The sequence below is a fragment of the Callospermophilus lateralis genome, chromosome 15 (genome assembly GCF_048772815.1).
Source record: "Callospermophilus lateralis isolate mCalLat2 chromosome 15, mCalLat2.hap1, whole genome shotgun sequence".
NCBI classification, from domain to species: domain Eukaryota; kingdom Metazoa; phylum Chordata; class Mammalia; order Rodentia; family Sciuridae; genus Callospermophilus; species Callospermophilus lateralis.
In genome coordinates, this window is record NC_135319.1 from 63,155,199 (window position 1) to 63,171,744 (window position 16,546).

Consider the following 16,546-nt stretch of genomic DNA (forward strand, 5'->3'; position numbering starts at 1 on the left):
AATATACAAATATATCATTTTTTATAGCCAAACAGCCCTGTTTGTGATTTTAAATATTGAAACTTGGAAAGTCTAAGGACAAATGTGCTGGATATTCTCTGTTCAATCTTCATCCTTCTCTCCCCTGCTCAATGTCCTGGGAGGCTGGCCAGAGAGAACTGCATCAAGGGGTTACTGGTTAGGTTCAGCGGGAGATTAGAGGGCTGGAACAAGAGTGAGGTCTGGTATTTATTCCTTTACAATAGGCCATGGGCTGGCAGTGGCTATATTCCCATGTAACCTGTTTCCTATGCATGGTGGTGGAAGGACCTCCCTTTGAAGACACCTGCCACTCTCTATTTGAGGACTTTTCCTGGCTATTGAAACATGGTTACATCATGTATGGGGCAGGCCAGAGGTGTTGGACAGTTTGGGAATTGATGGATAAATACTCCCACTACTGTTTCCCTAAATCTGAATATCTAGGAGCTATATTATACACCATCTTTCAGAGGTTCTTGTCAAGACTGAGCCACAGCTATTGTAAGACAGCTGTGTCCTACAGCCACAGCTTACTTACTCTGTAGATTCCAGGAACCTCTTCCTCCCCTTGGATCTTCAGGCCAGGCGTAGTCATGGATACACACTGTTGCTAGCCCCAGAGTGATTCACCATCCCTTGTATGCACAGCTGCAAGACAGACTGGGCAATATAGCCTTTATGCTATGTGTCTAAACACTGGATCTTCTTTGGTTAGGAAGATGAGACTAAGTGGAAGGAACATCTTATAGGCTCTGCCACAAAGTCACAGTTCAAATACTAAAATTTATGATATATATTATAAGATAATTATATACTTGAAAGCAACACTGTTTGGCTATCATGATTACAATGCAGTTGTCACCATAATATTAACAAAAGCATTTGGGTTGCTTCTCTGGATGATTGCTGTTTAAGATGAGCTCGTTTTGCCCTGGTTGTGCTCTTCTCGGAGGCAAAGTTCTTGCATTCGCTGTAGTTTAGATCTGATGACATACTCACCTCATAATTCTTACTTACAACAAAGTTATTCCTCCCCATGATCTGCTTCATTTCTCATCTCAAGCATTGCTGTGACAATATTTACACTTAGTTCTAGCAAAAATAAAATTTTTCTTTTTATGCATCAAAAAATTGGAAGGACTGCTGAGAGGGATTTGCACTTTCAAGGACAGTGGTTGAGAATTCCTGGTTTAGGTATTCTAGAAGATACAAATGAGTAATAAACAGCCCTTTCCCTATGGAATTTTAAGTCTGGTATTAATGGAGGACGGGTGAGGAATGAAGGGAAATTTAGGCTAAGAAGAAGTTACAACACAAATGTGAGTGGCAGGTGTTAATTATTGTGGGTTCCCAATCCTATCCTGGCTCCTTGTTGAAATTACAAATTTCTCTCAGTCAATAAGGTAACAGAAAAGATTATTTGAGGGTCAAGAAAAAGCAGAAATTCGGGGCACTGAGAAGGAGATGAAGGTTGATGGGCCCATGGGTAGTGGGGCCCCTTGTTTGTTCTGCAGTCTTATCTTGGTGGGTATGACCACAAAAAGGAGAGCTGTATGGTATCTTGGGAATGCTCATTCTAAGCAAAGGACTTCCAGGCCCTACCAGGGCAAGCGCTCCCCTTGTCCCTACTTAGCATTGGAACAGAAAGGTTGCGCAGTGATAATATCAGAAGAGATTAGAAAGCCTCCCCCGTTTTCTGATATTTGTACTTTTCCTCAATTCTGGCATAAGTCAGGGAGATAAGGGGACTCCAACATGACTGAACCTGAATTTCTTGATAGCCTAGAGGGACAGAGACTTGAGATGGATTTTAACTGATAGAAAATAAAGATAGCAAAATTTCTTGGACACCTAGAAATGGTGGATTAAGGTAGAACCTGTTCCATGCATAAATAACTGGGACAGAAAGGCAGAATATGACATGGGCTTTAGTGAGAGCTAAACAATAAAGTATATCTTTGCTAAATCATGATTTTTTTTTTTGCTTTTGGGGAACATTCCATTCTCTTTTCCATAAACTTTTTTCTGGTTTTGGCCGAGGCAAGAACTGAAGGGCAGTTAATTAGAGAAGGAGGAAGGAATGTTTTTTTCTCTTTCTCTTCTAGCTTTCTTCCATTTCATAGTGAAAAAGCACAGCAACAAATAATAATACAACAAATAATAATACTTCCTTCTATTCTCTCTAGTTACACGTTGCACTTGGGCATACTCTGTATAATCCATGTTGCCCATCCTCTGGATTGTAGAGGCAGAAGAAACATGGCCTGGTCCTTCATGGCACATGACACAGGTTCTTTTGCTCTTACCTTCTCCAATTCATTGACTCCTTCGTCGACCAGCAGCTTTCCCTTAGTTATTCCATAGACGGCATAATAGAGACCTTTAGGCAATTTCTGTTGTTTTCTGGAAAAAAATTAGGCTTAGAGACATTTTCTACGTAAAGTTTTTGTTTCCTTGATTCTAAAACACTTAATGAAAACATATTTTGAATGTTTTGGACTTCAGAATGTCTTATAATCCATGTCTAAAGAAATCTATCCATTTCCAGAGAATCTTAAATTATGCTCTTTGTAATTGGTCTGTACACAAGCATGTTTAGTATTTCACGAAAAATATTTTTCCAACCTTGGTAGTCTAATGATCAGAATTTTTTTCTGGTCATGTCCTATGCCTTTCTGGATTTCCAAATCTGAGGGCTCAGCTTAGATTACATACCATCCTTTCCCAAGATGGGAGAAGTGCCAATGTTAGTAAAGAATGACAGTAGGCAAACCCAGGACCAAAACAGAGATGAAGGAAGCCAATACTGGGGCTAAGCATGCAGGAATGGGCACCTTTTGCAAGCAAAACCTTTTGCAAACTCCCACATTGGGAGTTACTTGTCAAAGGTTTAGATGGCATCACTTTCCTGCACCAAAGTCAGAAGCAGTGGGCAGTCAGATGGGAGCCAAGGAGTCGTGTATAGTCAGGGTCAAGAAAGGCAAGATTGGTCAGGGACACGCATAACCATGTGAGTGAGAAGGATAATTCCTATTCATTCTCATGTCCAACCAAGACTCACTATACGTAGGCTTGACATAATCATGATGAGTGGTTAGCTAGAAAAGTAAGATCTGATTTATTATTTTTTTAATATTTATTTTTTAAAAGTAGTTGGAACAATACCTTTATTTTGTTTGTTTATTTTTATGTGGTGTTGAGCATCAAACCCAGAGCCTCTCACAGGCTAGATGAGCACTCTACCACTGAGCCACAATCCCAGCCCCTGATTTATTATTCTTAATGACAATTTCAGGGAGGTCACACAGCCAATAAAGATCAGGTATTTATTAAGTACACATGTATTTAACAGGTACATATGTAAAACACTGAGATAGGTGCTATGGGATATGAGAGGGCATGGGTGAGGAGGAGAGAAAAAGAATTTACACTCTAATTCAAGAATTTTAAGTTACTCTCTGGATTGTATAAATGTCACATATTACTTATGAGAAGTGAGCAATGCAAGGCATTAGTTGAGTGCCAAATGGCTTGATACTTGAGAGTAGCTAAATATGCTTTTAGAATTTGAAGGAGGGAGGTTTAGTTAGTATATTTGAAAAGATTTAAGATTTGAACCAGTCCTTGAAGGATAAATTGAGAGAACCATGTAAGCTAGGTAATAAGAGGTCTGAAAGTCTATAGGCTAAATCTTAAGAACCAGAAAATTATATTATCTTTTCCTGCTCCCCTGTTTCTTCAGGCTCTACTGGTAACCAGTGCACAAAGGGCCTAATATACAGAAGAACAGAGGGCATTGTTTCAATGGTTTGTCACTTTATGGTTTGTCACCTTTGCTGAAAAGGTGGAGACATTAACTGTAACATACAAGTTTCCTGCTACAGACTGGCCTGGGATTGCGGGCTGCTATTGTCTTCAAAATCTGGGTGTGTGAACCGTGCTGTTAAGGTCATTGGCATAAGACTCCAGGGACCATGTATTCTTCAAAAATTTCCACTACTTCCTAGGACCAGCACTGTTCAGAAATAGCAGACAGCTCTCTATGCCCTTCAGAATCTTGATTACTTTAAAAGGACAATCCCAGAGACAATTAGGGTCAGCTTAGTGGGTTTTTCTCCTTCTCAGAACTACTTTAAAATCTCTGGCAATGTTCCCTTATAAGGGTGGCCCTGTCTATAGAAGCCTAGGCCTTTTCCTTCCTTTTGTTATTTTTTTTTTCGAGTGTTGGAACCAACAGTCTGTAGTCCTTCCTGCCCTCCCCTGGCCCCACAATTTCTGACTTCTCCATAGTGCTACTCATTTGGAAACTTTTTGAGTCAGTAGAGAATCAACTCAGAGACTTGTTTTTTTCTTTTTTTCTTGACCAGTGGGAATATTGCATGTCATGGTGAAAAGATTTGAATGCTACTATCATACAGAGTATAACAAGGCTATTTGGGTGTGTTGGCACACAGCCCAAGTTAACTTTGCTTTGCTGAATATGGTTACAGTGAATTCTGTTTAAACAAGAAATATGTCCATTTAGCAGTTTAACGAAGATGTATTTCAACAAAGGGTTTCAATACAACAGCCACATTTAAACATCTATACAAAGTTAAATTTAATGTATTTTTAAAAATAAACATTTCATTTTAGAATAGTTTCCAGTTTATAGAAACGTTGTTGTTCCAGAGCAAGGGACTGCCATGGCAACCAAGACAGTCCTCATATCACTGCCAGAAAGATTGCAGACATGTCACTTTGAAGTCACAGGCATGGCTTTTTTTCAAGGGAAAAAGAGGATCATCTCAGAGAGGAGACAGTGTACCCCTCCTGTCCTCCAGTTTTATGGGGGATCCCAGGGAAGTTTCCAGAGACCTGCCCAGGTCCACCTCTTGACTTTTGACTGATAGCAGGATTGCTTCAGACTTTCACGTCCCCACTGCATATGGTAAAGATCCAAGGCAACTCTGGGTTACTTTGGCTGCACTGACCAGTTCTAACTGGAACATTTAATGGCTGGGGGAGTTATCCTTATCTCCCAGAGTTCTGAAAACTAGTCAGTGTAAAGGTCACGAAAGTCCCCTACTTCAGGATAACTTTTTTTCTTCTTATTAGGCTTTTGGACCTGCATTTCTCCTGCAGATAATAGATTGTTTGCTGAGGAATATAACATATCTAATTGATTTAAGCCAGGCGGGGTTGCAGGTATATTGCCTTTTATAAAAAAGTATATGGGGTCAACACAGTGGATCTAGTTTATAGAATTATCCCCTTAACCTCATGTTCTCATGCTCACCTTTGTTTGTTACTTATCATTGTGACAGTTGTATAGAAAGTTCTCACATACTTTATTCCCATTCCTCCTATTGTTAATACTTAAATTAATATATTTGGTAAAAATCAATAGACCAATATTGATACATCTTTATTAACTACAGTCCATACTTTCTTGAGATTTCCTTACTTTTAACCTCATGTCCTTTTCTTTTCCAACATACCACATTACATTTAATCCTCATAATATCCTGAGGTTCCTTTTGGCTGTGGAAATTTCTCAGACTTTATTTTTGATGACCTGGATAATGTTGAGAAATATCAGTCAGAATATTTTATAGAATGTCCTTCAATTGAGATTTATCTGATCTCTCTCTCTCCCCTCCCTTCCTCAACAGATATTGAACCGAGAGGCTCTTAGCCATTGATCCACATCTCCAGCCCTTTTTATAGTTTATTTTGCAACAGGGTCTTGCTAAGTTTAGAGCCTTGCTAAGTTGCTGAGGCTGGCTCTGAACCTATCTTTCTCATGATTAAACCAAGTATGATGTATTTTTTTGGAGAAAGACCTCAGAGGTAAAGTGTCATTTTTATTACATTATACCACAGGTATGCATTATCAATTGATTTATCATGCTGATGTTGATCTTGGTCACCTTGTTGAGGTAGTATTTGTCAGGTTTTTCCACTATAAAGTCACTCTTTCTTATTCCCTTTCTATATTGTACTTCTTAGGAAGGAAGTTAGGACATGTGGGCTGCACTTAAGGAGTGGGGAGTTGTGCTTCATCTCCTAGAGGGTAGAGTATCTACACAAATTACTTGGAATTCTTCTGTACAAGAATTTATTATCTTCCATGAATTTATTTATTTAATAATTAGCCTATTTAATAAATTATTAGTCTATATCTGTATAGATTCATAGTTTTTTTATACTCTGGGTTATGATTGAATACTACTTTATTTTGTTGTTCAAATTGTTCCATGTTTGGCTATTGGAAGGTTTTACAGTTGGTTTCTGTATCACTTTGACATATACCATCTTTTTTATTGTTGTTGTTTGTTTTGTTTTGCTTTTTAAATATTTATTTTTAAGAAGTAGTTGAACACAATACCTTTATTTTATTTATTTTTATGTGGTGTTGAGGATTGAACCCAGGGCCTCGCACATGCTATATGAGCACTCTATTGCTGAGCCACAACCCTAACACATCTTTGTAAGTTTTTTTTTAATCACTTCCTGGAATTACAAGATAACCCCAGGTTCTTCTTGTACATTTATTGGTCCAGTTCTAGAATCAGCTATTTCCTTTTGTTGGAGAATGATTTTTAGAAAGGAAGACTTGTGATATCTTTATTGCTACCGAGGTATCTTTGCTTTCAGATACTTTGAGCTGACAGATCAAAGAAATATATTTGTACTGTAAACTTTTTATGTACTCATATGTATGCTTATCCATATGTATCTATATTAAGCTGAATATGAATTCATACAGATTTTCTTACTCTAATTCATTACCACATGGATTATTTGGATCATTCTAGCCACTTCCCCTTACTTGTCTGTAACCTTCTATTCCAACAGTGAGAAACCTGACTCCTACTGTTTGTCTTCCATTAATTGTTTGACACCAGTATACATGTATAGTGGTTTCAGAATCATGAACCTTGATAAATAACTTTACCAAGTTGAGCAATGTGCTTTTATTAGTCTTTCATCTTACAGACTGCACTCACCTCCAAAGTGACTTAAGTCAGTGCCTTTCCCTAACACTTGAGTGAGGTTGTTTCATACATGTGTAACACAATTAGATTCTTTTGTCACAATGTACATTTCATTTTGGAGTCTCTTTACCTCTTGACTAATTTTTTTTTAAACTTTGTATACATTAAGGGTCATTCATTATGCTGTGAAGTTCTGTGGGTTTTAACAAATGAATATAATCATGTATCCATCATTACAGTATTATACCAAATATTTTTGTTACTTTTTAAAAAAATCTTGTTAGGTGTGAGGCCATGGGTTCAATCTGCAGTATTAACAACAACAAAAAAAAAAAAAAAAGAAAAGAAAAAAGAAAAAATTATCTATTTAATCCTCTCCTACCCTCATGAATCTCTGGTCACTGTTGATATGTTTATTGTGTCTACTTAATAGCTTTTCAAAATATTTTAAAAATATTTGGAGCTTTTATAAATTGATTATACTTTCACAGGTAAAAGTACTTTCTTTGGAACAGAGGGAGGGAAAAGCAAGAGACACAAAAACAAAGTATGGAGTTTTCTTTACTCTGAAATTAGGTCTAGATCTAGTACATAAGTGAAGAGCAAGGGAGCTCACACTTGCTGTGTGCCAGCTGTGTGTCAGGGCCTCTGTTGGGAGTTCTTACATATTTATTATCTCCCCACACACAGTGGCTCTGTGAGGTAAATTTTAAAAAATCTTTACAGCTAAAGAACTTGAGGTTCAGAAGGACTTACTACCTTGTGTAAAATCATAGTAATGACTTGAATCCAAATCTCCCTAACTCTAAAGCCCTTGCACTGCATTAAAACTATCTTGGCCCTTAAAAAAAAAAAAAAAGAAAAAAAAAAAGAAAAGCTGTAGGTGACTACTACCCCCAATTGAATGTAATACCAGTCTCAGAGGATGGGAATGGACATTTGCATTTTTGGGGTAAGCATTTCCAGTGATTATAATGCACAGCCAGGCTGAGAACTATGGCTCTACCATAAGAGAGAGTGCTTCTCTTTTTACTGTCCAAGGAAAGGACAGACATTTTATGAACCAATGTGCATTCTAAATACCCTGAAGAGCAGTTTTATATCCACCTCATCCCTATTTCCTACCCCCTACAGCAGTCCTTATCATCTCTGAATACCTGTCAGCAGGCAGGCAGAGTGAGGGAATAAGTTAGGGATGATAAAGAAGTAGAGATTAAATTGAATTAATTTAATCAGTGCTTCTCTTTGGAATAATGTGTATTTAGTGTTGACATACTATCAAAACACAGTGTCCCTATAGTGTCAAAATTGGATACAATTTTTCAAAGTATGTTGGCAAATTTGTTTTGTTGAGTATTCATATACCTATACCAAATGGTATATAGGAAGTATAAGAAGATAGAGGTTGGGTCTATTGCTGGTGGGAAATAATTATGAATTCCTGAAATTAGATTGGTTAATTGTCATTTTACATATAACATTTCTCCCAAGATTCTAGAAGTGCTGAGATTTAAAAACCTACCTTTAAATTCTTTTAACCTTGAAACTGATCATGCTGTTTAAAAAATATAAACAGGACATAACATTTTAATATGTGTCAAATATTATAAAGAACATTTATTTATTCAGGTCATAAAAGCTGAATGGATGAATTTGGGGAATTGGCAAAGCATGTCATTTTGTACAGTAGTTATCAGTTACTTTGGCATTTGTGATAACATGAAAACATTTTTATCTACATCCTTTCATGAGTTTCAACTTATCTATTTATTTACTTTTGAAGTGGGTTCTCAGGACGTCATGTTTTCCAGGCTGGCCTGCAACTCACAATCCTTCTATCTCAGCCTCCCTAGCTGGGATAATAGGCCTGGGGCCAGGCACCTAGTTAGACTTTTGTTTTAATTAAGAAATCGAAAAAATTTGGTGGCCAGAGTGCCTGTCTGCGCCACTTCATCTAACCAAATGCCCTCCTGTTAGAAATAATGAGATGCTGCAAGAAATCAAACACATGCTAGAAAGTAGGTGGGCAAAATCTTTACTTCTATCAGAATTTGGCTAGCAAGCATGCCTGGGCGGGCAGTCCGCCTGCTTATTTCTCTAACTCAAGGTGGGGATGCCCTTCACTCTGTTTGGAGGAGCTCAGGTTATAATCTATGGGATTGGCTGATTTTAGAATTGGGGAAGGACTACTGTAATTAGACCCAATTAAGGCCAAATATTTTATTTTGAAAATGGACTACCAGACTCTTTATTTCTCACACTCTCTCCCCTGGCCCCCAGTGATAGAAAGACTGTCATCACTACTCAGTCTGTGTGGTCCCTTGCTTGTTCACCATTGGGTTTATGGAATGTTCCTTAAACTGTCAAGTCATGCTATGCCATATTAAACACTGGACACAGTATATGATCCTTCCTGATGTTAGGTTTCACAAAGAGATCTAAGGAAATTTTAATGTTGTTGCTTGGTTATTACACTACAGACAAACTGCATGCACAGTGAATATAATTTCTTGCTTATACTGATGCAAGGATTTCCTAGCTTTGATCAGTTTGTTGCTCAATTACTTTCATTTTTCTCACAAATTATCTCCTTCATCTGTTTGCTCCTAAAATGAAATATTAGCTTATTTTGTGATGATCAGATTACAGTTTTTTTTTAAACTGAAACATACCATTCATCAATCCTAAATCAGTTTTGCATATAACTACTCAGTAAATAATTGAATTTCTAAAATTCCTGTAATTATTCCCCTATAAAGGCCATATCATCAAATCATCTCCTACTTTTTCTCTAAAATTATTTTTTTAACCTTTTACTGCAGAAAAATTCAAACATGTAAATTAAAATAATAAAACAAACTCCCATGTACTTATCACCCAAATTCAGCTGTTATTAATTTATCCATAATCTGGTTAAATCTATACCTCAACCACTTCTCCTTTTGTGAAGCTAATTCAGATTTCATCTATATATGTTTCAGTATATATATATATCTCCAAAAGATAGGACTTTTTAAAAAAAATTATAGCCCTAATAACATTATCACACCTTAAAAATGAAGTTTTTGATTTTATAAAATATCTTGTCAGCATTTAAATTTCTTTGATTTTCTTCAAATTTCTTTTAAGCTGGTTTGAATCCAAATTTCAAGGTTGGGATATTGAATTTAGTTGGTATCTTCTTGAATCTCTTTTTAACTTATAGGTTCCTCATTCTAAGTTTTCTTCCCTACAGTTTATTTGCTCAGTAAGTTAAGTTGATGTGTCTTCTACAGTTGAGATTTACTGATTGTGTTTCTATACTGTCTTTTAACATATTCATCTCTGCCCTATATTATTTCCTTCAAACTGGTAGTTAGGTTTAGAAACTTTCTTTCTGTTTTTTTTTTTTTTTTTCAAAACAACTTCAGAGGGTATTTGTATGCTTCCATAAGAAAGCACATAATAAATATTTGGACCTCCTTTGTGATATGAACAGTCATTGGTGATTATTACTTAGATTTAGTACTTTATTAGGTGTTTGCAAAATGACAGTCCTCAAATTTACTAATTTTATTCTTTTATTATCTGGAATACTTTAAAGTGAACCATTTAGTTCTTGCAGTACAGTTGGGGCAGCCAAGGCAGGTGGAATGTTGGTATTTCTCCACCTCATATTTACTTACTTTGAGAATAAAGAATTGGTTGCAAAGGTGAACAGTGATTTCTACATAGTATTATATTAACATGTGGGTATCAAGGTATCTGATGTGTTCCAAACTATTGCTTATTATTTTAATTTTGGCTTATGTATTTACTACTTTGCCTAGTGGGGATCACTTGAGGTTGGTTCTTGAGTCCTTTTGATATGTTTGACCCTAGTTGTTTTAAATAGTGTCCCTTTGTATCTTGTATAACAAAATGTTTCAGTCTCATCTTATATATTTCCTGCTTCAGACTTGGAATCAGTCATTTTCCCAAAGAGCCCTGGTTCATTTTAGTGGGAAACAGTAGCAAGAAATCACAGTCTTGGTGCTAGAGTAGATAGTAATTATTCAGTAAAAACCTATAGGGGATGAGGGAATGAACCATGTAGATGTTTGAGAGAACAGTATTCCAGGCAGAAGGAATAGCAGGTACAAAGGGTTCAAAGCTGGAGCAATAGGAAGGAAAGTCAGACAGGGCCTAGTAGGATTTTGAATTTTCTTATAGTGAGTTGTAGCCATTGGAGGGTTTCAAGCAAAGGAGTAGCATAATCTTTTGTTTCATTTTGTTTTATCTGAATCATTATGGATGCTGAATCAAGAATAGACTGAAGTGTTAAGAGCAGAATGTGAAAGACCAGTAAAAAGCGATGAGATGATGAGGCCTGAATCAATATGGTAGCAGTAGAGGTAATGAGAAGAAGTCAGGTTCTGGATATATTTTGAAGGTAGAAACAACAGAATTCGCTAAAGGATTAGACTTGGGTTGTGAGAAAAAAGGATTCAAATCAACTCCAAGGTTTATGGCCTAAGATATAAATGAATTTATAAAATATCATGACAATACAAGTGGCATCTCTCTGTGGGTCAGTGAAGTGTTTGTGTGCATGTGGGGGTGGGCAAATATTCACAGAGAACTATGCAGTTTAATCTACATAGTTGAAGCGACCAGGTAGGCAAGAAAAGTGCATTCTGAGCACGAGGGAACCATAGCTTATATACATGCAGAGTTCTGAAAAGATAATAGGTTCTAGAGTTGTAGTTTTGGGAGTACAGAAGCCTATGGTAGGAAATGGTTCAAGAGAGTAGAGAGACTCCTTACATATTCCATGGTAAGAATTTGAATTTTTAAAATACATGACAAGGAGAATAGGATTTTTAAAAAGTCTGGGAATGACATTATCAGATATTCATGTTAGAAATATCACCTGGGTGTATACAACTAGAAAAATGAAAAGATATACTCCATTTATGTGTGATGTATCAAAATGCATTTTAATGCCATATATAACTAATTAGAACAAATTAAAAAAAAAACAAGGATCATCTGGGTAGTTGTGTGGAAAATAGTTTAAAGGAAATAAGATTGACAACCTAAACCTATTGATACTACTGAAAGGTAACTAGGGAACAAGTCTGAAGCATGTAGTGTTGTGGATAAACACAAGTGTACTGAAGTCAGACTAACTTGGGTTTGAATACTTGCCTACTACTTATTAGCTGTGTGAATTTGGCCAAGCTACTTAATCTTTCTGAGTTCTGTTTCCTCATCTATAAATTGAGGATAATAATAGTACCTAACTCATTTGGTTAATCTGATGATAAATGAGTATGTGTTAAAAATCTGTTCTTTTTAAATTTTAATTTTAAGTATTATTTTTATTTTATTGATTGATCAGCCATTAGGAAAGTTATAGCTTGACTATTGGTATAATCACTTGGGGGACGCTATTTAGCATGGATAGAATTTTATAGGCCTGAAATGTTTTATAGACTGAATCAGTTAGGGACCAACAGGAAACAGGAGATATCTTTAAAATAAGATAGGTCAAGCAGAATTTTGAACAAAAGGACTATTTAAAAAGATAGGGGAACCATGTTCCATTGTGTAGGGGAACCATGAAACATGTAGAAATGGAGTGGAGAGAGGTTGCTAGTAGCAACTTAGATATTGCCACCACTAGACTTAAAGAACAAGAGGAGGAACAATTACCAGATCTTGAGGGAAAGGATTAAATAAAGTCAGGGGCTTTGAGAGTGGCAGATGTCTTCCATGGAGGGGCTTAGCCAATTCAAGGTGATCTAAAAAAAGTTAAGAACCTAGCCTTCTTGTCCCTTACTCTCCATCTCCTGCCAAACTCCCTACTGGCTGAAAACTAGAAGTCAGAGGAGATGGGAAACCTATGTATGACCCAGAGATAAGCCTTCTGGTGTGGAGAGCAAATAGATGGGAGGAGAGTAGATCTGGAGAGGCAAACCAAAATTGTCCAGTACAAAGACTGTCATGATTGCTTTGTTGATTGAAGTCAGCCTGCAGCTAGACTTTGGAGATTTAAGGGGCAAAGTTGTACTCACATTGGGGTAAATCTGTAGAAGAAGACAGATTCTGAGAACTATGAGAGGCAGATTTCTAAAACTCTCCTGATTTTGTGCCCTGAAGCAGCAAAAGCTGCTGAGAATTGTGGCTTATCATTATAGTACTGACCCATTTGGATTAAGTAAGATCATAGGGTTCTTGAGCTTATTATTGGAAAGGCACCCAGCTGGGAAAAAAATCCTTGCACTACAGTGAATGGGAGTCTGAGTCATATTAATTAAAGAATAAAAGACTTAAAACCTTGTTCCCCACTTGGAGATAATAGGACATATTAATTAGAGAAGAGCATTGCTGTAAACCAGGCAAAGATGAGGAGAGTATGTGCTATGGCAGAAGTCTTGGAAATGGAGAGGAGGAGATGGATTTGAAGATTTTAAGGTGCAGAAGCAACAAGATTTGATAAACAGTATGATGTGGGAGATAGGGAAGGGTTTTAGGAGAGCCCTGAGGTTGCTAGATTGTGTGACTAGGAGATTGGTGGTGCCATTAACTCATGTAGGGGAGCAGATTCAGAAGTAAAGATAAAATGTTCAATTTGGATACTGAGTTTGAACTCCTTGTAGGATATTCTAGAGATGATGATGCCCCCAAACAATATGGATCTGGATGGAGCTCATATGAGAGGACTGAGCAGGAATGTAAAAGCATAAATAGGAATTATGATCTAGGTAGAATAAGTGAATAAGAAAAGCAGTCTAAGGGAAGTTGTAGAAATACCAAAATTTATAAGACAAACCAGTTCACGAGAAGGAGCATCATATCTTTATGAAACAATCATATTTTTATAAACAAACAATTGGAGGAAGAAAACCAGATATGTGATAGTTTCTGGAAAATAAGGATAGAGAAAATGTCAAGAAAGAAAGAACAACAACAGTGATTCTTGCTAAATCAAGATCAAAAAAGATAATACATAAAAATTAATCTTTGGTTAGAGATCAGTGATGATCTCAGAAAGGGTGGTTTCATTAGAGTGCTGAATGAGGAAATAGAATGCAATGGAATGAGAAATGAATGGAGGCAATGAAGGGAAGGCAAACCGTAGACTATGGTTTAAATAGGTTGTGAAGGACAGAGAGGCATAGGCTGATGGAATGCATTTACTGATTTTTAAAAAATTCTTTTAAATTTTAAAAATTATAGTAAAATACATATAATACAAAATTTTCCCTATTAATTTTTTATTATATAGTTTGTGCAACCAATCTCCAGAACATTTTCATCTTGCAAAACTGAAACTTTTTAAGAATGATAATTATTTAAGTATTTTATATACTAGAGGGAAGAATCAATATAGTGAAAGAGGTTGAAGGTATAAGAAAAATGAATTTCTAACATTCTAAGAACTTACAAAAAACCATTTCATCGTGAAAATAAAGACAAATATCTTTAGGTAACCCTTTCTTTTTTTAATATTTTTTAGTGTTGACGGACCTTTATTTTATTCATTTATTTATATGCGGTGCTGATAATTGAACCCAGTGCTTCACACATGTGAGGCAAGCACTCTACCACTGAGCCACAACCCCAGCCCCTAGGTAACCCTTTCTAACAACTCCTTTCATCTTCCTTGAGTGCAGTTTTTATTTTCTACAATAAAATTGATGATTATAATAATTGTTTGTTAGAAACAAGATTTATTTTTTAAGACAAATTCTCAGATTTTTAAACAAACTCACACAAACCCACATATCTTTTGTAATTACTCTCATATGAATGGGAGATAATACATATTTAACAGTAATAGTTTCATGATGGTGTACACTGGACAATCATTAAATTGTAGCATAGAGTATATTACCATAAAAAGAATTGAATTATTTCAGGAAGGTTCATGTAATATGAGTTGGCACTAGAACCATATTTCTATTACTGCATATTCAACTCAGATGAACTTTAATTTCTCTATGAAGTACTAGTTATTATAATCAGATTTTACATTTCCTGGTTGAAACAGAAGTCAGGTACTAGAGCACTTTGCTTTTGATTCTCTCTCTTTCTTCTGATAAAATAAAAGGAGAGTGAAAGAGAATCAGTTTTTTGAAGTAATCTTTAGTTGACAGTTTCCAAGTAGAATATGACAGGAGAGGCTTTGAATTTTAATTTTTTAAAAAATATTAATTTTTGTTTGAAATAGGGAGCTGTTGCCATAGTGCCCAAAGTAGGGTAGTCATTGACAGGTTCAGGTAAGTGCCTGACCCCTCATTCACTCTGGATCTTCCCTTAGAACATTCCTTTCTCTTTCTACCTTTGATAATTTGGTTTCCATTCTGTATTGCACAGACTATTTTGTGGGCATGCTGTTTTTTTAAAATTTCCCCTAAACAATAGTACAAAAGTAGTCATAAACTCATAAAGGTTGTTGATATTTACAAATATCTCATTATATCACATAAAAACAATTTTGCCACCATAGAACAACTATCAAGCCAATATTTATCATTAGATATAGTCTAAACTGGCCCTGGAGAAGGTATTCATTAGATTTTTTATTTAGTATAATTAGTTATTGTAAATGCAAAATCCTATAACTATGTCCATTTAGTGAGGTCAAGAAAGCCTCATATTTATTAAGCATTCAAAATTTACTGAGCACATATGATGTGCCAGGTACTGTGCAAGCTAACAGAGATGTTATATTTAAAAAAAAGAAAAAAGAAAAAAAAATCTTTGCCCTTAAAGAATGACCAAAAGTTCAATGGAGAATTTATATTCTGTATAGACTCAAAGGCGATTCTTAGTGGTTAGAAACTTAATGGTTTATATGCAAAAAAAAAAAAAAAAAAAAGTCATGGTATAGTTAGCTTTAGACACAAATTCTTGTGCTAAAAAGGCAATGTATAAAAAGCATGACCAAGGAATCAGGAAACCATATTTACAATCCTTCTCATTACTGTTCATTCACTAATTCAACCATTCATCAAATATTCACTGAATGCCTACACTGGGGGAGAAACTATACTGTGCTGGGAAGCATGGTGGCAAATAATGAAGACTAAATAATGCTCTCTAATCTTGGGTTAGGCTAAATATCTGAGGTCTCTTACAAACCTCAAATGCTAAGTAAGGTTGCAACAGCCTCCTGGAGGGAGAAGCTGCCAAGTAGCCTTGGTGCTTGAGGACTTACTATACTCTCAGAAGGTTAGCTCTTCTCTTGATTTTAAATTAACTTTGAGTACACAGTTTAAAAATAATTTGGTCAGTCTTTTATTTGCTTTGGGGTCATTTGGCAAGTTGGGTGTAGCAATCCATGCTTATTTATAAGTCTTTGGAGGTAAGAAGTCAAAGCTGGGAAAAGGTGAGTGACTTTCATCAAATCATAGCTACACAGAGGTTCCCAGTAAGCAGCTTCCTCTGCAGTCCCATCTGGCTTTCCAGCCAATAACACAGCTTCTGCTGTGGCAGCAATTGCTTGGGTGACTCGTTGCTCTTCTGCTGTAGTGATCCTCGAAAAGGATTGTTCATCATGAGACCAGACATGATCA